Raw genomic sequence first — 23,904 nt, forward strand, 5'->3', positions numbered from 1 at the left:
TCCACCCTACTATTTTTTTTTAATTCTATCACTAATAGTATTTTACATTGTATTTTTTTGTTGTTGTTTTTAGTTGCCTGGAGGATGATTTCTGAAATGCAGTTGAAACACATTTTATTATTATATAGTATACTGTGAAATAGTCCAGTCAAATCATGCCCCATAATAAATCTTCACATAAGTTTCAGATTAGTGTTATAAATGAGTTACTAAGAGAAACTCCTATATAATAAGAGTATCCTATTCTGTAACTAGACAGGTTTCCATCCTCTTAGAGCCAGCTCATAGAAGATGTGTGATTTGGGGTTCTACTTTCTGTGGAGTATGACCCCATAAAATCATGTCAGTTTTATAAACACCAAATGAAAATTTGTTCTCCTTTGTTCCAGAGAACTAACAAAACCAAAAATAGAATGATAGTTACTTACATCTGATAAATTAACTCAGCATTATAGTGGATACAGCATTTTGGTGGCTTGGTATTATTAGTCTATTCCTTTAAGATCATATATATTTAGTACTTTCTCTAACTATAGCATGCTTTTTAAATAAAATTGAACTTACATTTTAATATAAAATAAACTTTATTTTGAATGCTTAAATGATCTGGGTTCTAATTTTCACATTTGTCATTTCAAACAAGTTCTAGGCTTTTTTTTTCTTTTTATATGCCATAAGCCAATTTTTCAAGGGTTTGGGCAATGGTTTCTGGACGTCTCACTTTGTCTGTTTATGGTTTTTATTATTGATATAGGACCAAATGTAGGAGAATGTGAAATGGGGAACCACCTTTTAGAATGCTGGCTCATTTTCCAGGTCTGCCAACCATCGTTTTATTTTATATTATCAGGAGACTCACCCAGAGGCCCGTTCCCTTTCCATCTCTGACATTAGCAATACCTCTTTCCTGTTGATTTACTTAAATTTGAAACATGCCACTTATGATCAAGTTTCTTCAATAGTTATAAAAGTAGTCATAAAATATGCATTGCAATGCTAGGCAAACATATCTTGCTGGCACCTTGATTTATTATAGTATACTGGATAATTAGATTATTTCTTACCACTTTGAGTTTCAGCTGTTGCTAAGTAAACTCAGCATTTCATCAATGGATTTGTAATTTGTAGTTGATGGAAATGTAATACTTTGTAAACTTATACTTCCAGGTTCTGATTCATACATACGGATATAACATTTTCAGGCTCATAAATGAGTCACAATTTTAAAATGGGCCCTTTCAAGTTATAAAAGTCAGCAGTTTGGAAGCTTTCCTCATGCATCTGTGACTTGCAAAGCATCAATGCTCAGTGTAATGTTTCCCAAATAAATTGGTCATTAAACTCTTACAGAAAGAAAAGCCAGTACTCCCTCAAGCTCAATTTTCTCTTGATTCCTATGCAGATATAATTTGTTTTTGTTTTTGTTTTTGTTCTGCCTCCAGATATAACAATGGGGAATAATATTTGTGGAAAGAGGCTTTGAGGTTCTGGTCCAAAGGTGTAGGTTGAAAATAATAGCAGCGATTATTCTCAAGTAGTAAAAACCTAAAAACTGAACAGTTAAGAATCTAACCTCAGTGGAATCTGGCCTGGTATCATAGTTCATGACAGTCCACCATCCTGCCTCCATGCTGATGTCCAGATTTTATGAAATATGAGTGTCAAGTCAAGTGTCTTCTAACCTCAGGAAATCCCCGGAATCACCTACTTGATTCATTAACCAGGGTGTGTGTATGCAGTTCTGAGCAGTATGCTCATGAAATTCAACTTTAGAACCACCTGCCAGATAAAAAGAAAGAACATAAAATCTAAATGCAAATGTCCTGCTACCCAAGCCGTTTTGTCTTGAAGAAAATGAATACATTTCTTGGACCCAAGTAGGGCTTGATTGGAGAAACTCAAGTGTTTCCTACAGGTAACAGGATTTTTTGCATTATATTTCTTTTTGAATTTTATACCTTTCATTTTTTTTTTTTTAATTATTAGTTGTTGATGGAACTTCATCTGTTTACATTGAACCCAGTGCCTCACACATGCTAGGCAAGCACTCTACCACTGAGCCCTAACCGCAGCCCCATACCTTTCATTTTTAATGTGTCCTTAATGCAAACTGTATTAAAATGACAAAAGAGATTCAAGACAAGTGCCTTCACATAGAATAAAATATACAAATTTTGGACATTTATTGTGTTTGGAAAAATTTGCCTTCTGTTGCAGAGTTAAACTTTTATGACATGAGTCTGTGTTGATGGGCTCGCTTACTGTTATTAGAAGTAGACATGGAATGAGGCAGACTTAAGTATTGTTGTCCCAGAGCTGGTTTTGAGAAACAGAGCCCCTTCTGTTTATCAAGAGACCACTTGGCTTGCTCTAGGGGGACTCCATGAGCTGCCTCTGAACTACTTGCTGGCCTGGCAGAACAGTGTCTAGTCTGTGGTCATTTCCTGAGGCCTGGTGGAGGGGAGCATCCGTCCTTGAACTCTTCTATCCTGCCAGTTCAACGCAGTTTGGCACCTGAATCTCAAATCCCCTAGATTAATAAATAGTCTGATCACTGCCAAGTTCCTAAGGACACTGAAAAAGGCCCAGTCATCGGATATTTAAACGTAGCTTGGTGCTGAAGTCAAAGGCATTTTGAGTTCCTGGGCATTATTCAATACATATTTAGTAAATAAATATAGAAAATTAAAATATTTCATGCAGATTTACATCATAATTGTTGACTAAGATCTAAAAATAGAATTAATTTTTGTAAAAAAAAAACTTTAATGAGACATACTTTTATATCATAAAATTCACCTATTTAAAGTGTATGGTGTGACAGACTATGCTACTATCACCACAAATTCAGTTTTAAAACACTTCAGTCACCTCAGAAAGATTCCCAGTGCCCATGTACCTTAAATCCTTGCTTATTCCTTCAGTTCTAGATAACCACTGTGTTATGTCTCTATGTCTCTACAGATTTGCTTTCTAAGTCCTTCATATACAGGTGACCATATAATATAGCAGCCCCTCTGTACTTGCAGGTTTCTTAACCAACTATGGATTGAAAGTACTTGGAAAAATTTCATCTGTCCCAAGCATGTACATTGTATTATATGTTAAAAGTAATCTCCAGCGTGGCGTTTATTGGGAAAGGAGCAGAATCCCTTCACCTCTAAGGAGCCTAAGGGGTAGGGATTTGGTTTAGATAACCTTGCCAAAATGTGGTTCAAAATTCTTCCAGGACTCAGTTTAATGAGCGTGTGCATGGTTATCCTGGGAGTGGCCACTGTCTACATCCACAGGTTCACTAACAGGGACAAGGAAAAAAGGATTGCCCATTTTTTGTATCAGTGGAGTTTGATGGAAAGAGATAGATGCATGTCCTGAGTTAATCATCATTATAAATCAAAAGGTTTGGAGAATATTGATTAAGAAATACCCTGCTAGAAGGTTATTTGATATATTATGTAGCATGCAGGGTGTTATATAATACATAATCAAAATAAAATGAAAAAGAAAAGGTAATCTAGAGATGATTTAAAGTATATGGGAGGATGTACATGTACATAGTATTTGCACAAAATACATAATATCATTTTATGTAAGGGACTTCAGCATCTGTGGATTTTGATATCCAAAGGGTCCTAAAACCAATACCTCCAGAGATACCACGGGACAACTGCATATTCTTTTGCATCTGGTTTCTTTTACTTAGCTTAAAATTTTTGATGTTTTTCTATGTTGTAGTATGTGTCACAGTTTGTTCCTTTTTATTGATGAACAGTGTTCTGTTGTAAGGAAATGCTACATTTTGTTCAACCATTCATCAAATGATGCCCATTTAGATGGTTTCCTATTTTTGTACTATGGATAGGGTTGCTGTGAATTTTTGCACATAACTCTCTGAGTGAACATATGTTTGGGACTTTTTTTCTTCTCTCTTAGGTAGACATCTAAGAGTGTGTTATTTTACATTCCCACAGCAATAAGCAATGTATGAGGATGCATGAGGATTCCACTTTCATCACATCCTTGACAGTGTTGTCATTCATAGAGATGTGTGTGTGTGTATGTATGAATACATATATGTTTTTATACACATACACACACTCATATAAATACACATATATACCTTTGTCACATTCATATATCTGGATATGGACATATGGCATTGTGAGTCATATATGAGAATGTATATGTGTATATGTACACATAAATAAATACATTTATTTTTATAATTTCATAGCCATTCTAGTACATGTAATGTGGTACATTACTTTGGTTGTAATGTGCAATCCTCTAATGTATAATAATTATGAACTCCTTTTCATGTGATCATTAGCTTTTCTTTATCTTCTTTGGTGAAATAGTTTTAGTTGAAAAAATTCTCATTTTTTGCCCATTTTAAAATTGGGTCATTTGTCATTGCATTTTAAGAGTTCTTTATGTATTCTAGTTACTAGTCCTTTACCAGATATATGACTTGCAAATATTTTCTGTGGCCTGCATTTTGATTTCCACACAGTGATTTTTCAATGTGTTGCAGCCAGACTTCCCTTTCTCTAAACCAGTCCCATCTTGCCTCCTAAAAACATACAGGAAAAATATTCAGCAGTGCATAGCTTGCAGATGGGGATCTTTGGAGAGACCAAATCCCTTATTCAGGTTCATGCTGTAATGCCTCTCCTGGCTACTCTTTTATCACCCTGAAGTCATTTTTTTCTAGTAACCACTACCTGATAGTAACAAGAAAGAGAAGGAACAATGGAGATTATTTTTTCAATCCTGCTTAAAGTTTTTCTAGTTCTTTCATTTCTTTGATAATTGTAGTAGCTATAAAAAGTAAATAACAGAAAACAATTTGTCATTTTCACTTTCAGTGAAAATATGTACCCACTGCCTCCGATTGATATATTTAAGATTTTTTTTTAGTTTGCTTCCCGAGATGAAGCAAGATTTTTTTTTCCTACTAATCCCCAGCTTTCTTCATGAATAATGGCAAACATTTGTTATGTATCTGGCCCAGTTTTAGGGATAAAACTGAAAAATGAATCTCATGCTTCCCCTGTGTGTGACCTTGCTGGATTTCATGACAGTCCACTGTCATGACTCTGAAAGTGTGAAGTGCTAACCACAGGCTGCCCAACCAGATGACTGCTGTTTGACTGTTTTTCTTAGCATGCTTTGTATTATAGTGACAGCATATCATACAACTCACAGGGATGTGGCAACTGTATTGAATCCACAGTAGCTGAGGTGGCAAATGATGTTTGAGTGACTGCTGCCTAATATCTTTACTTTCAGGTTTCCCCACATGAAGTAGACTTCTAAAAACTTTCTGTGTTATATGAAAGGTAACTTAAATGTTTTAGCTTACCGAGGCATATGTAATATTCTTACAGGAAAAAAATCCAATTAAAAAGAGATTTTCAGGGCTGGGGATGTAGCTCAAGTGGTAGCGCGCTCGCCTGGCTTGTGGGGGGGCGGGGGCTGGGTTCTATCCTCAGCACCATATAAAAAAAAGTAAAGATGATGGGTCCACCAAAAACTAAAAAATAAATATAAAAAAAAGATTTTCAGACTTTCGGTATCTAATATTGTAGCTTGAGAACTTCCTTTGAAACGTCATGTAAGAATCATGATTTGTAAATATAAAAGGTATACAGTAAAGCACAAGGTATTCAGATCCAATTTGATGAGCAGAAAATATCTTTTGTGTTAGTAATCATGATCAAAATTTAAATTTAGTGACTTTCTGGTTTCAAAGAAATGGTTTCCAATATTTCATGTAACAGAGTATACTAGTCTTCCGTGCTAGGCATCTATGGAACGTCATTCTGAAAGTCTACTTGATATTGTTTTGTCTCAATGGAACACAGAGAAGGGTGTCAAGCAGTTCTGTACCAGAATTTCTGGGTTACTCTGTGTCTGAAAGTGGGTGAGTATTCTTATATTTACTATATGGTAGTTATTATGGTAGTCTGCCTACTACAATTTAGTAAGATATTTTTAAAAATTATTATTTAATTATGCACATTTATGTGATATTATGACAATTTGATACATGTTTGTACTATGTAATGATCAAATCATGGTACTTAACATTTCCATTTCACTAGACATTTGTTTCTGAGTTTTTTGATTAGCACATAATTGTACATATTTATGAGATACAGTGTGATATTTTCAATACATGGATGCAATAATACTGATCAAATCAGAGTCATTAATATTTCTATCTCTTTATCATTACTTTGTGTTTGGAGTTCTCAAGCTCCTCTCTTCTAGCTATTCATAAAATATATAATAGGATTTTGCGAACTATAGTCACCCCACTGTGCTATAGAACACTAGAACTTATTCTGTGTTTTGGTATCCATTATCCAACCTTCCTCTATCCCTCCTACGCCTACCCTTCTTAGCCTCTAATAATCACTATTCTCTTTCCAGATTGACTCTTTTTTAGCTTTCACAAACAAGAAAGAACATGTGATCCTTGTCTTTCTGTGTCTGACTTATTTCTCTTATTACAATGTCCTCCAGCATATCAAAGAGATACCTGCATGCCCACGTTTATTGCTCTACTGTCACAATAGCTAAGATATGGCATCAACTTAGATGCTGATCAATGGGTGAATTGATAAAAAAAAGTGGTATGTACATACAATGAAATACCATTCATCCATAAAAAGAATGATACTCTTTTTTAAAAAATAGATTCTGCCAAGTGTGGTGGTGCACACCTGTAATCCCAGTGGATGAGGAGGTGGCTGAGACAGGAGAATTGGGAGTTCAAAGCCAACCACAGCAACAGGGATGCACTAAGCAACTCAGTGAGACCCTGTCTCTAAAATAAAATATAAAATAGGGCTGGTATGTGCCTCAGTGGCTGAGTGCCCCTGAATTCAATCGCTGATACCCTCTCCCAAAAGGATTCAGAGGCGTCTGGGAAGTGAGAAGCTACATTGCCCAGTTTCATTTTCTATCTTCAGATGATCCATTTTTGTAATACCTTTTATTCCTCCTCTCACCCACCACTCAACTTAATTTCCATCTGGATCTCTGTCCTTTCAACCCTGCCAAGGTCATTGGCTTTGTCTTGATGGGGCAGCTGTTTCAGGTAGATGATGGATGGTTGAATAGCCAAAGGAACGAGGGCATCATGGAAGGAAGATTTGATGTCATCTCTAGAACCAGGATCACTAATGGAATTAGTGGTGGTATGTATCCAGAACTCTTATGTGTGGGTTAGATATTCTTTGAGTGTGTGTGGTGTTCCACACCTTGTGTAAATGCAGGTACCAAAGTTCTACCTCACTCAAGCTCCTCAGTGGTCAGATCCATATCTGGTACCACCTTGATCCCCACAGAGCCCAGAGTCCTTTCATATCGTGTTCAGAAAGCCTTATAAGTCATCTGTCAGGCCAAGAGCAAGACTAACTACTGTTGTTCTCTGAGGGCTTGTGGGGTGGGTATTTCTGCACAGTAGTGATCCCGTCAGGTAGAACAATAGAAGGCTGATTACCAACTCTTAATGAGTGGCTTAATCTATTAAAATTTAACTCTTATTGTGAAGAATTTGTTATGAAGAGTAATGCTAATGGGCATAATCTATGTTAAATGTGGGGAACATTTGAACATTTTTATCCTCTCCTAGAAACTGGTTTCATTTGCAAGCAATTAGAGTTTTATGATTTAGTAAGTTAACACAGGTTAATGAGGAGCTCTGTGTTAATTTAAAATTTCTGTGAAGCAGTGGCAAAAATAGCACTTGCTGAATATTTGAAGACTGCAGACACATTGGTCTTGGAAATCTGAAACCTCCCTTATGTGTTGGAACACCAGGCGAAAGGCCCCATGGAAACGTGACAGGCATGGTACAGAGCTGTTTGCACGGCTTTCTCTGTATTCAGCTTGGAAGTATTTCCATTTACTCTGCTGGAGCACACGGACTTCAGACAGTTTCTCAGCCTTTTATCGTGGGCATTGCTTCACAGGCTCCCAGGAAAGGCGTGGCTGCAGTCATAGCTGGGATTTGCAAAGGGAGGGCACAGGGGACCCTGTTCTGAGGTGACATTAGTGACAGAACCCCAATGTGAAGAGAGCTCTTCAGACAGAAGTAAGTGCCCCTTAAGGCAGCATTTCATCTCTCATGAAACTGCCCATGTTGTAAGATTACTGCTGGTATCCCTTGCACCATTCAGCTTGGATCCTGATTACCTTTAATTTCTGGACACTTCCCGAAAGCCTCATTAATAGTAACAAACAGGCAATCTAGCATGGCTCATGTAGAATACCCACCACAGCCTCAGGAATAAAAACATCATGAGTGTTAAACCACCAGGTATAACTTCCTCAGACCAAAAAAAAAAAAAAAAAAAATCTTTTAAGTAACTGCATCATGAAATAGTTGCAAGGTATTTGAAAGATTAGAATTTTCTTTCATGTTCCTTTATCCAGTTTTACTTTTTATTAGAAATTTTATCAGGTTTGGTCTTTGTCTCAATTTGTGCTTAGAGGGGATCATTTTTTGTAAGGACGAACAGCAAGAATTGAGGAAACATTTTTTTTTTCATGTACTGGGCTAATAAAGCAGGGGTTGGCAAACTGTAGCTCATGGGCCAAACCTGGACCACTGCTTGATTCGCAGAGCCCATGATCTAAGAACAATCTTTACGTACTTTAAGTGTTGATAGGGAAACAAATGTGAGGTAGAGACCATATGTAGCCAGCAAAGCATCAAATGTTTATTACTTAGCCTGTGTGAAGCAGGTTTGCTGCCCTGGGTCTCAAGTAGCATCATTTTTGACTCCAATTTGTTTTAAGCACAATATGATATTATAAATCCCAAAGAATTTTCTCATTTTCCTTTGGGGTCAGACAATGGGCTTATATTTTATCACAGGTTAAATCAGAGGTAACACCCTATACCCCAGATAATCAGAACATCTTTTTTCTTTTTCAATGTTGAGGATTAGGCCTCAAGCATGACAGGCAGACACACTGCCACTGAGCCACATCCCTAGCCCTATAATCAGAATATTTTTAGGACTAAATATAAATGTTTCGTAACAAATGATCAAACATTGACATTGGTCGAAGTGGTGATAGGTACAAACATCGTACCAATGTTAGTAACCTGAGCTATTTTGACTAGTGGTAACTAGATGCCTGCATAATTCATTTTTTTATGTATGCCAAACAAATCTATCTTTTCTGTCCACCCAAATATAATGCAGTGAGATATGAATTAATTGCTCCAATCTATTGAAGATTCTAGTCTCCTAGGTTTTAACTTCATTGACTTTGAATAAGATCAGTACAAACATCGAGTCATTAAGAATTCTAATCTGGAAGTTGTAGAGGACCAGGTCTCAGGATGGACTTGGAACTGAAGCCTCCAAAACGTAATCATTGAATATTGTCAGAATACTTTTCCTTTCCCTGGAAAAATGATCTCAGCTCTTCTTGCAAGATCACTCTCTGCAGTATGTAAAAAGCACATAAAGCAGTGGCTATGTGCTACTTATCCTTGGGGGCAATTATGAAGGCAAAACAATCTTTATTGCTATTTATTGGAGTATTATAATAAAATACTATGATTATCTTTTCTTTTTGAGCTCTACTTCCAAATGTGGGGCTTCTTCTACCAAGTGAAGCATATGTTACTTAATGTGGAAGAAATTGACCAGCAACAGATTAGAATTATCCCTCATTGAGTTTCTTATAAGCATCCCTACTAAAACCTCTCACGATGTTTGCTTTCAAAGTCTCTAAAGCATTGCTGCCTTTTCCACAAATGTGATATTCATTCCTTAGAAGAAAGAAGCAGCAGTGATTTGGCTAAGATACCAGATATCTGGACAATTATCATGGTTAAGATGACATGTTTACATTCAATGAAGAAAGCACTCACAGAGCAGGTTTTATAGGAGAGAGAGAATTTTAATGCCATATTTGCATAAGAATTTCATATTATGGTTGGATTATATCCTCCTCCTCCTCCTCCATTCCATTTGATCATTAGATAGGCTGTAGATGTAGCTTTTCTGATTATGCCTACTCTGGCCCCAAGATGTTTGTTTCATAGCAGCGTTCAAGCTAGATAAGAATAAGTTTCCCCTTCTTTCCTTGTTGTTTTTGATGGACACATTTTTCATACTCAAGAAAGATAGTTTGGATGTGAGTAAAAACTGCAACTTGCCTTTTTCTCATAACAAGTTGAATTTTTTTTAATGCTGCAGATTTTTGTTCTTTTCCAATATAGCTTTAGGTTGTCTTACTTTCCAATCTATTTGGCACATAGCCCTGGATATTCTTGATCTGAGCATATATTTCCTTTTTATAGATTTTCTTTGTTGGCAAGGCAGAAATCCTCAGGTATGGTAACTAGTGAACCAACTTATTTAGGTGAAATTAAGAAAAATAAAACACAACAACAACAAACAACATGTGGGTTAAGTGTTCTTAAAGTGAATTAAATTCTTAAAAAAAAAAAAAAAAACAGTGTCTGTAATTTACCTGCCTTGATTCAATGTAAAAGTTATTTTCTTGGTTTTTTTGCTTGTTTTGAAAGAAAGCACAGCATTTGAACCACCTTTATGTTATTCATTATCAGTATTTAGTCTCTGGTATTCTACTAAAACAATTTTGCTAGTTAACCTTTTATAAAAAATCACTGCTGGGCACAAAGGGAGAATGTAAAAATCCATCTGAAAAAGAGCTTAGGCTGGATTGAAGGGCCTCCAAATTATAGGATTGTTTCAGAATTCTTACCTCTATAAATTGAACATTTATGTCCCTCCAAACCTCATATGCTGAAATCTATGCCCCAGTGTGATGGTCTAAGGAGCGGGGGCATTTTTGGAAGGTGATTAGACCTTGAGGAGAAAGTCCCTTTGTATGGGATTAGTGTCCTTATAAAAAGAGACTCTAGAGAGTTCCCTGGTCCCTTCTACCATGTGAGAATGCAGAGAGGATGGCTGACTGTGAACCAAGAAACAGGTTCACAGCAGACACCAAATACCCAAACTTGATCTCAGACTTCACATCCTCCACAACTGTGAGAAATGAATGTCTGTTGTTGTGGTCACCATTAAGCTATTCTAGCTATTCTAGCAGCCCAAATGAACTAAGACACTTGCATTTCCATAGAATTAGCAAAAGAAACTGTACAAGTTTGTTTAAGGACTAGATATTCAAAACAAAATTTAAAAAAAGGTCATGTATTATTTCACTGTCCTCTTTTAAATGTCCTTTAGGAATTCTGACCATGTTGTCTCCTGGTATTGGCTTTGTGTACAGCCATAGGCTGTTTTCTTTAAGCAAATGTGGACAGACCATTGTTAGAGACTCATAGATGACTGGCTCAAATCTGACTGAAAATCTTAGGAAGTACATCCTATTAAGATTTATTAGCACTTTTATAATCATTTAAATACACAGTTTTGTGAGCATTGGGGCTACTATTGGTTGGTGAGATACTGTCTCTGAAGGTGAAAGTCAGGAATCATGTTATGTGGCAGAAAAGGTAGAACAGAGCTGTGTAGGTCTCCAGTATCCAGCACATGAACTGTCATAAAGCTGACACTGAACAAACACCTTGTCAGGGAAAGTCACCTGAAACAAAACAGCAAAGCATGTTCCCCCACACTTTTCATGGAGTTATATATCAGGGCTTCCCGCCTTGACTGCTTGTAGACAGGAATAGAGGATTTTATTTTCTCTGTGCCCAGCTCCAGGTGTAAAACCTAGAGCAAAGCCAGTGACCAACAAATAATAGTTGGATAAGAGAATCACTGTCTAATTATGAACATTTTGGCTAATTTTAATGTTCTTTTTAAGCTGTTCCCTCAGACTTAATTGGAATAGAATATAGCTCCTCTATCTTGCTCCCCCACCAAAGACAAGGCACAAATAAACCAAAAAATGAGTGCCTGTAAAATAAGGAGGCTAATAAAAACAGCTTTTTCAGAGACTTGGGAAGTGTTTCATAATGTTTTCGACTCAATAAATTAGAACTGCCTTGGCTTATATTAAGACTGATTTCTAAGGGTACTCATTTATTAAGATTAAAAAAAAAGAATTTCTACAAATAGATTCTGGGGCAGGAAATAAGATAGAATATCACTACCCATTATCTCATTCACAAATATATGGGTGTGCGTGCATGCACATGTGTGTCATGTACACATAGACACATTCCTAGTCGATTGTGGGGAGAGAATATAAGTGTCAAAATGGCCTGGTCTTTTCTCTCTAGGAATTTGCAACTCCATAGGGAAAATTTGTTAAACTGTAATATGGAAGAGAATAAAAGAAGTGCCCTAATCAAGGGAAAGCTCACAGATATTAAATTATAATTTAAAAACTTAGAGGACGACTTCCTAGAGAAGAAAAGATTTTATTTGGGACTTCAAAATAAATAGAAATTCAAAGGGCCAAAAAGTGAGACAGTACAGCCCAGACTGAAAGGACACCATGAAAGGACACCACTTTACAAAGCACCTGACAAGAACAGGAGGAAAAGTTTATTTCACAATTTCATAGGTTTAGTCCATGGTCAGCCAGCTCATTGCTCTGGCCCAAACTGAGGCAGAACATCATGGTGGAAGGGCGTGGGAAAAGAATGGTGCTCCTCTTGAGAGAGGAGTGAGAAGGAAGCCGAGTGAGAGAGGCGAAGGAATGCTCTGAATATTCCTGCATGAACACAGGGGCTTTTGGGGGTACCCCATATCCAGACCACATCAGAAATTAAGCTAAATTGGGGCTGATGTTTGGGAAAATAAAGAGTCTGGATCTTAGCTCATATGTCTGATTTTGCTATCTCGTTAGTATTATTTATGTCACCATTATTTATTAGACCATTCATTATATTGACATTTTTCTTACATACATTTACATTAAAAGGAAACGTACTTTTGGTAAGTTTCCCCAAAACTGGTTTTGGGAAATAATAAACTTCTATCACTTTTCTAAGTAAATTCTGAAATCCAAACCCTCATTAAATTCTAATTTGACCCCTGTTCCTTCAGCGCTTCCGTAAGCTAAGCTTGTTACAAATGGAGATCAGCACATATCAGAGGCATGATCCTGCTAGTACTCACCTGACGCTTATTCTTAGCTGTACCAGAAAGATCAGAAGATAATCAAAATTACAATAAATTACTAAGAAACATAATATTTTTCAATCCTGATTTTTTTGTGTGTGTGTGTTACTAAAATTCATCTGAAACACCTCCTAAACATTTGGCCTTTGCAACTGTCTACATCCCATACCTTCAGAAACTCTGTTTGGAGAGGGCCTTGGAGTATTTTATGTCTTGAAATAACATAAATACGGCTCAGACTTCAGAAGGAGAACCATGGCAGCATCAAGGACAGCTGAATGAGAGGCCTGGCACTGCAAATCAGGAAAACCAGCTTGCGGGGCTCTTCCATTCTAGCCTGGGAGTTAGGGGTTTGTGTCAAGGGATGGATCCTTCCGTAAGCAGTACCAGTGACCTGAAAGGTCAGGACATGGCTTCAAGGGGGAATGTAAGGTGCCTAACTTGTGTGAAGTGGTAAATGTTGTAGGTACTTAGAAGATATAGTATTGAATGCAGGAGGAGAGACTTGAAGAGGGGCAATGATGGGATCTATGTTGGAGATGTCGATGAGAATTTGAAAAAGAAACATGGTTAAGATAAACCTGGCCACACCTGAGTACATCTAAAGAAATGGGTGATGATAAAAGAGGAAGAGAAGAAAATATGCTAAGGTTCAATGCAAAGAAAAGCAGGTGAAGAGAATGCACTATGGTGTCACTGAAATGGAAGATGAAGCCATGTGTGGAAAGCAAACCTAATGAAAAAATGACAGTATTTCTAAATTCAATAAATGAAAGATGTAGCAATATACCCAGGGTCCTGGTATAAATAAGTGGCTTAAGAATCATGTTTGTAAATAATAAGGATTGCATAAATCTCAAAAGTGTTGCAACTCCAGATTCACATGGCAATGGCTAGGGACATTCAGCCAGGTACTAATATACTCTGGTTCTTGTACATGTCTGAAGAGCTCCACATTCCTAGTTCCATGGATCCTAGACCTGCAGCCACAATGTACACTTATCTCTGTGCGGTAGTTATAGGATCTTGGTGGGATGGGAGAGATTTTCAAATGCAGTACTAGGGATTGAACTCAGGAGTGTTTTCTCACTCAGCTACATCCCCAGCCTTTTGTATTTTGAGACAGGGTCTCACTAAGTCCTGGAGACTAGCCTCAAACTTGTGATCTTCCTGCCTCAACCTTCCAATTTTCTGGGATGAACCCCACTGCCAACTATTCACTTACTTCTTGAATCCTATCAACCACCAAAAGTGTTATGCAGCCATGTTTGAAATCTCAAAGGATGCTCTTACTAACTCCTGGAAAAAAAAAAAAAAAAAAAAACACTTCTCTACCCTTGACCCAATTTATTCTATTTTTAAATATACTCAGATTTCTTTAGAGTAAATAAAAACATCAGTGCCTTCACTGACTGGCTCAATCTGAGTGTTTTGTTATCTAACCTGCAGCCTCTACTGAGTCTAATCAAACAAGAAGAATCATGCTGACACTTTGGTTAACAACACCAGAGTTTACTTGATGCAAATATGGGGTTCCTTCTGTTTGATGATGTTTGGAGGAGTTTAATTAAATGTTTACAGTGGAAGACTGAACACAGATTTTAAAAGGCATTGTGCTTGTCTTTGTAAAGCTTTAAAAACACTCCTCTCTAACCTACTTAAGCATTTCTCTTCAGTGTCTACCTGGAATTCTATTCCTATGGCTGTTTGTGTTGGATCCACCAAAGCATAAGCTCCTGAGGTCTAGTGCATTCCTCATTCATGCATTGCTTCATTTATCCATCACCAGCCCACCGAGTGCCTGTTCCACATTAGGCTGTATTCTAGGTCCTAGGAGAGAAGAGTGACAGGTTACATTCTACTGCTCCTCAGTAGATAGGTCAGTGCCATGCACATTGTAACTGCTCTGGAAACAGCTAAGAAGTTCCTGAAATGTGCTGTATTTGAATGGGTTTGAGACTGATACTCTTTACTGCTATGTAAGAGATTGAGGCAGATGCTGCATCCCTAATTCACATCTCATTCCTCACTGGTTTTGGGGTTTTAAGAAATATATTGAGAAATAAATATCCTAAAGACTGTACCCTGTACCTAGCCTAGGGGAGATGAGAGCAACAGAGATGTGTAGGTGTCCAAGAGAGCAGAACGGAAATGGTACATGCCTAGGGCTTTTCTCCATACTCCTTAAGAGTAATTTGTCCTTTTTGTTTTGTCTTGTGAGAGTGTGATTTCAGCTGGAGGAGCCTCAACAGGCAACACAGTTAATTCTACTAGGAAGGAAAACTAGTGGTGAAACATTTATTTTCAAATGTTTGAAGGGACAGCAGAACTTGGGGAGTGTGTGTGAATATGTACTATGATTGGACTTTCTCTCCTTCAGTGCCTTTCTCCCTCCCTCCTGTGACACTGGGAAAACTGAAACGTGTCACTAAATGACCTATCACAGTCCCTGAGCATTTATCATTTCTTCCTACCCCTGCTGCTTACATATCCTCAGCAGCTCCAAGAGACAAATCCTAGAGCTGGACTATTAACACAGCACCTGGGCCTGCTCTGCACACGGTCCTTTCCCTACCCCGTCCTGCCTTTGCTCCTCAGTATCCTCAGAGTGATGGGTTCTGTCTGTTGGCTTCTTGAGGCAGTTTTGCTTTATGTCACATATGGAAGAAAAGACTTGCAGTGCTTCAAGGATAGGTCTCAAGTATTCATTCAGCCAAGATGAAAATTGTAAAAACACCCTTTTTTCCTAAAAAGCAGTGGAGAATGAGGATTCGATTATCATCACCAGTCAAGAGGAACTAACTGTAATGTTTGACATGCAGGGGGAAGAAAGGAGAGGGTGATGACCCTTCAGTTATGAATGCGAAATGAATGATGTGACTATACGTGAGTTTTTGTCTCTTTAGATTTTGTGAGTGCATAATTTCATTGAGAAGTTCAGAAATAGGAAGAAATGTCAAAATGAATAAAGCCTGTTTCCTAGACATTGCTAAATGTGTCTCTTTTGCTTTAAATAACAATGTTTAAGAATCAAACTTGAATTATATGTTATCAGGTAAAACACAGTTGAATTTTGTGGTTTTTCTTCATTAAAGTTTCACAAATTAAAAATCATCTAAACATTTTTTTGAGGAGTTTAGCTGGAGATATTTGCCATCAGTATCTTAAATATGCTCAGAGCTCCATTGGGGCCTCTTTTCTGAGTACTGAAATATAAATATATATATGGGCTTATATTACTAATTTTCAAAATGAAGGAGGTAGACTATGCAGTTTAGTTTCTCCCAACTTAGATTTTTGTGCCTTTGTGGTTCTTTGATGATTTGGAGGCTTTTAGAAGGCACTCTAGAGATGTATGATTAGTATATTCATCAAGTTTTGTTGATATGTGAATACTATTTTGCACAACTGAGTCATGTGTAGCATAATGAGGCATTACTAGTAAAGATAAAGGTTCCCATGTGTGTTAGTCAGCTGTCTGTTATTGTAATAAAATAACTGAAACAATCACCTTAAAAAAAGAAGTTTTCTTTTGGATCCCAGTTTGTAGAGGTTTTAGTCCATGGCTAGTTAGCTCATTGCTTTGGGACCTGTGGTGAGGCAGCATGTCATGGCCAAGAGTACATGGTGGAACAACCTGTTCACCTCATGGCAATCAAGAAGTAAAGAGCCCAAAGGGGCTGAGGTCCCAACATCCTGTTCAAGAGCATACCCCAATAACCTAATACTTCCCATTAGGCCCACCTTTTAAAGTTTCCACCACCTCCCAATAGCATTGAGCTAGAGACTAAGCTTTTAACAAATGGGCCTTTGGTGGACATTGAGATCCACACCATAGCCCATGTTCTCAGACATGCATGAATGCATGAGTTTTTATAAGCCACTCAAATATCTTCCTGTTGAGAGGAAAGATCTTGACTGTGTCCACAGCCTGATAGTGCTTACTAACTCTTGACCAAACTGCTCCAAAAAATAGACATGATTTTCTCATGTGTTCTTGACAGTGATAATATCATTTCCAAGTGGGAAAACATTGGTACTTGGGGTGGTGAACAAATTTTACTCTTGATCTATAAGCCATCATTAGACATAAATTATGACATTGGATCTGTAGTATCCTATAGTATTGAAATAATGAGGGTGATAAGGAAAACAAGTATCCAAAAAGGCTCTTCAGTGGGGTGAAAATGAGAAGGAGGTTGAGAAGTACAGACTACCCTAGGGCTTCAGCTGCAGAGTCTGAAGTTGGGAGTGTTGGGGCTGCCTGGAGTCTGCTTACTTGGTAAGCTTGAGTGACCCCAGAGACCACAATTGCATTGTTAAAACCTGTATATCCTGGCATCCCGTATTGAGGGCACCTTTCAAAACTTAAATTGAGGGGCTGGGGTTGTGGCTCAGTAATACAGCGCTCACCTAGCATGTGTGAGATGCTGGGTTCAATCCTCAGCACCATATAAAAATAAATAAAGGTATTGTGTCCAACTACAACTAAAAAAAATTTTTTTAAAAACTTAAACTAAGCATCAGATACACCACTTATTATAACTTTGTTACTTTAAGTTTTGATAGGTGGCCTATACATGGGATGTGGGGACATAATGGGATTATTAACCTTTGGATTGACCTGGTAAGGGTCTGCTGTACAGGCTGTAGGTCTTTGGGTGATATGCCATGTTTATAAATTTTAGCCAAACATCGATGGAGGCACTGGAGAGGTAGAGAGGTACATTTACATGGTTTCTAAGCAGCCCATTGTCTTGTAGAGATGTGTTCTATAGTGGCATATGTGTGAAATTCATTTTGCTTACTTTTATGATAGGCAAGGTGAGCTTTAAAAAAATTTTGAAGGAATTTCAGGGATTAGAAAAGATATTCAATTATAAATTTAAGACCCTTGCACACCCTTTTAGCGTATGGCATAGGCATAAGCTAACTCCCTATGGACAGATTATCATATCCATTTGCTTTCTTATGATAGATAATTCATTAGTGTCTCAGCACCCAAGCCCCAAAGGTAGGAGCTGCCAAATTTCAAAATTCAAATCATTGAATTATTGTGCTCACTGTACAGGTTCATGTCATCAATGGTTAATGACACAGGTGGAGGCAATTTCTAAGAACAGTCTAGCAGTTTCAGGTCCTTCATGTATATTTAGCCTGAAACTCTGGATTCTGTTTCCTGAGACTGAGACCCAAGAACAGGACATCTCCTTGGCACTTGTCCTCAAAGGCTCACCTGAATTTTCCATTCAAGTCACCTAATGATGCTCCCACCTCAATACCTTTTGATGTTCCTGACAATGATACTCTGGTTAAGTAAGGATTAGGAGATCATCAGGTTATTTTGGAATGTGATGATTCAGCACAGGAAAATTCTAGGATGTGAAAGAAAAAAGAGGGAGGAAAGTGTCCTGAAGTGGAACAGATTTAAAATTTCAGAGCCTAGCAGGCTTGTCTTCGGACAATTGCAAAAGGAGAGTGGGCTTCAGTTGCAATAGCAAGGTTTCAGGCTTATCTTAGTGTGAAGAAGAGCATGGTGGCAGTTGGAAGCATCTGATGGTGAAATTAATTATCAAGGGTAGTCATGGCACTGTCTTCTCTAAGTGTTTTCAAAAATATGATTGACTTCTCATCTGTCTGGAATGACATTAAGTTTACCATGAAAGAAAATACAATTTGCTTAAGGTTTTTTAAGCCCTTGAGTCTCTGAGTGATATAAAAGTTGTTTTTTTTTTTTTTTCCCATAAAGCATCTTTTATATATTGAGTAGAAGAGAGGCATTCAGTGGTACAGAGCACAGATCCAATCCTGGCGCAGCAGCCTAGCTTTGGATCCCAGCTCTTCTGTCTACCAGTTGTGGGGTCTTGAGAAACTTACTCATACTTCCCTGTGCCTCTGTTTACTCTTCTGTGAAGTGGGGGTAAAATAGCACCTGCCCTCTGAAGACATTATGAAAATTCAGTAAGTTAATATTTTTAACATGCTCTATAAGGACTTATTAAAATATGATCTTTTGAAGACATTATGTAAAGATTTGTGTCATCTTTATTTAACAACTTGAAAAGACTTTTACTAGTGTCTTTGAAGTTGTATACATATATTGCTATCTCTCAACCACAAGAAAATGATTTAGATAAACCTTTGCTTACATTTAAAGCATTCCACATTTAGAGACTCAGATATTTGCAAAGCATGTTTGAACTGTCAAGAGAACCCAAAGAAACAAAACCTGCCCTCTATGATGTTTTTTGGCACCTTGACAACTGTGGGTCGGGTGGTGTGTTAGTGTTACACTCTGTAACCCACACTGGCTGCCTCTGAGGACACTGCTTTTCCAGAAGCTTTCTCAGGTGGCAACTCTTTTTCCCTGTGCACCTCAGTTACAACCTTGTGCCAGATGCTGCTGGTATACTTTCTATTCCTCATTTCATGGGTTCCAGACTCATGATCCTCTCTCCCTACTCAAAGACCCCAGCCCTTTTGCAACATTTAGTTTAGATGCTTCTCCTATGACAATTCTCTGCTTTCCTCCAGGCCACTTCACCTTATATGTTGCACATTTACTGTATGCATCTTACTGCTGTGGTCATCATAGTGGATATTTTCAGTACCCACTTACAATAGTCACTGCTTGTTCTCTACTCCACCAGCCACTCTAGATTAGTGCTTCACACCTTTTCTGTGCATAGAGACCACCTGGGGCACTTGTTAAAATGCAATTTCAATTTAGTAGGTCCTGGGTGGGGCCCAAGATTCTGCATTTCTTACAGGCTCTTAGATAATACTGAGATTGCTGGTTCAGGGACCATAGTTTGCATAATAATTCTCCAGACTATCAAAATCTCTATCTCAAGCATCCTAATTTCTGGCCACCTCCTGCTATTTTAAAAATATTTCCACCCCATGGGAAGCTCCAGTCGATTGACTTGACTTTCCCAATGAATTTCCATGGTCCACAGTGATAATCTCTCTCTTGCACACATCCTCAACACATTTGCGCCCCCTCTCTTCATCATACCTACCTACCTACCTGAAAAAAAAGAAGAAGAAAAAAAAAAAAACAGCCTTGTTTAAATCAAATTCTTCACCTCCTCTGGTGCACCTAAACCTTACATGAGAGCTGGAGGAAAAACACATAAACATGCCAACAGGACTTACTTTGAATTTTTATTCATTGCAAATTCTTTTGGTTGTCCTACAAAATTATAGCCTGAACCCAACCACTTATCAATACCTCCTTGGCTGCCAGCCTTGTCCAAGTCATCACCATTTCTTATTCTTAAGGTGAAATAAGTTGTAAATAATTATTCTTATAATTGCCTTCTTCCTAGGCATCCTGTGACCACCCTTCTTCTATGCTCAGATCCCCACCCAACAGTGAGAGATCCTTTAAAAATGTTTTCCTAATCATAACACTCTTGTGACTTCTGTTACCCGAGTTTTCTCTGGTTACTTCTCACTGATGACCTCCTCCTTTCTTCATGCCTGTCAATCCTGCCCCAGCCTTAAGACCTTTGTGTATCCCTCACCTGTAATGGCCACCCCAGTTATGCCCTTTCTCCCAACCCAGCTCCTGGATCAAATGCTTCCACTATTTAAGTTCCTTCCTCCCCCTTCCTGGATGCATCTTGTGTCTGTCCCCCTTACTTTGCAGTATTTTCCTTTGTATCAATTATTACCTGATATTTACTATAACAAAATGCCCATCATGCTGTATGCCAGGCATTGTTCTAGTATTTTACAAATATTGTTCTAGTGTTGTACAAATATTAATTTATTAACTTTGTAATAACCCTGTATGGTTTGGATGCATGGTGTCCCCCACAGCTCACAAGTGAGACAATGCAAGAAGATTTGGCGGATAAATTATTAGATTACAGCCTTAATCTAATCAGCAAATTAGTTCCTGATGGGATTAATTGAGTGGTGGCTGGGGGCAGGTGGACATGGCTGGAGGAAATGGTTCATTGGGAGCACAACTGTGGGGTATATATTTTGTATCTGGAGAATTGGAGACTCTGCTTTCTGATACATAATGTGAGCTGCTTCCCTCTGCTATACTCTTCCACCATAAGGGAGATGGCTTCACCATAAGGGAGACTGAGGCCTCTGAAACCATGAGCCCTTAAAATAAACGTTTCCTCCCCTAAAATGGTTCTGGTCAGGTCCTTTCGTCACAGTAACAAAAAAAGCTGACTAAAACAAACCCCAAGGCATAGCTCTGTGATTATCCCCATTTTACAAATAAAAGACTTTAGGCCCTAAGAGCATAAATCACTCATGGAGATCACATAATTCTGTAGTATTTTTAGAAAGAGGATTGAATACATTATATGTGTGTGTTATTGTCTGTCTCCCAGCAGTATGCAAGCTCCATAAGGGACAGGACATGGTTATAGTGACTGCTGTATCCCTAGTTCCTAGAATACTGCTTGACAGCTTGTAAACGCTCCAAAACATTTTACTCAATGGATGAATTCTTCAGGTTTTACTCTCTATATCAAAAAGCACCTTTTTGTGATTTAAGGAGATTTATGTAAAGATTTGTATTTTTATGAAAGACTGAGTTGGGCCTTTTGTGCATGAAAAAAGTACATTACTATTTTGATTAAAAGTATGCTATTTATTTTATCTAAGTATATTTAGGATTATGTATTTAAAATTCTTGTTTCCCTCAAGAATTTAAGCTCAACTTATAAATATCTATATACTCTTGATAAATACAGTAAAATAAAAAAGCTTTCTGTTTCTTTAATTAATTCAAGTTTATCCAGCTAAATTCTTAAACAGCCTCATTTACAAACTTGGTTAATTAATTCCCGTCAATGTTTAATTTCTGTTATCATTTTCCTTCTTATGCATTTCAAATGCCTGACAAGAAACATTTATAACACAAACAAGCCAAAATTCTCAAAACACTTAAGTTACTTACTCTTATTAATCTAATTTTAATGATACTAAGTTTATTTCAAATCAAGTTCACCTAAACATTCTAGCATTATTCTACAGAAATAATCAAATTATTTAACACATCTTAGCTTAAAAATCACAATGCTGGGAGTAATAAATTATTTCTGAACATAAAATACAAGTGATATGAAGGGTTGATAGACTGCATGGTTTCCACTAGGTTTTAAGACTAGTTAGTATTTGAAAATATAGCCAGACTTTAGGCGTGGTCAGTCCTTAGGGAGGCTGAAGGACTTGACAGAGTGGCCTATAGAGGCTGTACAAGGACACACAGACTGTGCATTCCGCAGACAGACATGCCAAGCTTTTTCTTCTACTGTATTGAAAATGGGACTCCGAGGTCATTATCTTCAGATGGAATTTATTTTCACTTCAAGTCTCACCTTCAGGTTTCTTCCTCCTCTGCTTCTTTTGCATTTTTTCTTTCAGTTTTAGACTTGACTGTAGTAATTTCCATGACCATATGATTGAATTCTTCATCCTCTTTTCATTGGTCTAGCTCACACCCTTTAGTCTTGGTAATGACCCTATACGTTTGTTGAATGATATACATTTCATTTATTGAGCTTTATTGAGATACAATTCACATACCATTCAGTTCACCCACTTAAAGTGTACAAATCAATGTATTTAGTAAATTCACAGAAATGCAGATATTTGCAAATATCACTACAGTCAATTTTAGATCATTTTTATTGCCAAAGAAATCTCGTACCTATTAGGCATCACCCACCAGCCTCCTCATTCCTCGTCCGTTCCTAACAACTAGTAATCTAATTTCTGATTCTGTACATCTTCCTATTCTGTATTTCTCATATAAATGGTATAATATTTTCAAAATTTATCTATCTTATTGCATGTGTCAGTACTTCATTTCTTCTTATAACTGAATAATATTCCATTGTAGGAGTGTACCACATTTCATTTATACATTTGAGTTGTCTCTACCTTTTGGCTATTATGAATATCAGTGATGTAAACATTCATGTACAAGTTTTTGTGTGGATGTGTTTTCAGTTCCTTTGGGTATATTCCTGGGAGTGTAATTGTGGGGTTGCATTTGAGAAATAGCCAGGTTGTCTAAAGGGGCTCTGTCATTTTACATTGCTGTAAGCAGTGTATGAGTATTCCAATCAATTTTTTCACAACCTTTATAACACTTGTTATTATCTGACATCGTTTTGATTATAGTCATCCTATTTAGTGGGAAGTGGTATCTCACTGTGATTTTTATTTGCATTTCCTTAGATGTCAACAAAGCACTTTTTTTCATGTGTCTATTGGCCATTTATATTTGCTGAAATATCTGTTTAAATCTTTTGTCTATATTTTAGGGTTTTTTTTAACTATTGAGTTGTAAGAAAATTTTTAACCTTCTAAATACATGATGTAATCATACATATGTTAGCAAATATTTTCTTCTTTTCTGTAGATTTCTTTTTCTTGACAACATCCTTTGAAACTTGGAAGTTTGCAATTTTAATGAAGTCCAGTTTATGTATTTTTTCCTTTGGTACTTATGTTTTTGGTGTCATATCTAAAAATCCATTGTCAGATTCAAACTCATGCAGATTTATTTCTGTTTTCTAAGACTTTTTTGTTTTAGTTCTTCCATTATGTCTTTGTCTTTTCTTTTCCTTTTTTTCTTTTTTGTTTTTTAACTAGGGATTGAACCCAAGGGTACTTAACTACTGAGCCACATCCTAGCCCTTTTTATTTTTTATTTTGACACAGGGTCTCACTAGGTTGCTTATAGTCTTCCTAAATTGCTGAAGCTGGCTTTGGAGCTGTGATCCTCCTGCCTCAGCCTTCCAAGCCACCACACCTGCTTCTTTCA

At 37.3% G+C, this 23,904-nt stretch overlaps 1 protein-coding gene and 1 pseudogene across 2 annotated transcripts in view; both read left to right on the plus strand.

The window, feature by feature from the left end:
- Kcnn2 (potassium calcium-activated channel subfamily N member 2) overlaps positions 1–23,904 on the plus strand; it is a 136,525-nt gene that overhangs the window by 46,002 nt on the left and 66,619 nt on the right. The gene's annotated exons all lie outside the window — the stretch shown is intronic.
- On the plus strand, positions 3,208–3,420 carry LOC114097209 (NADH dehydrogenase [ubiquinone] 1 alpha subcomplex subunit 1 pseudogene; annotated as a pseudogene).

Source organism: Marmota flaviventris, chromosome 5 (assembly GCF_047511675.1).
Source record: "Marmota flaviventris isolate mMarFla1 chromosome 5, mMarFla1.hap1, whole genome shotgun sequence".
NCBI classification, from domain to species: Eukaryota; Metazoa; Chordata; class Mammalia; order Rodentia; family Sciuridae; genus Marmota; species Marmota flaviventris.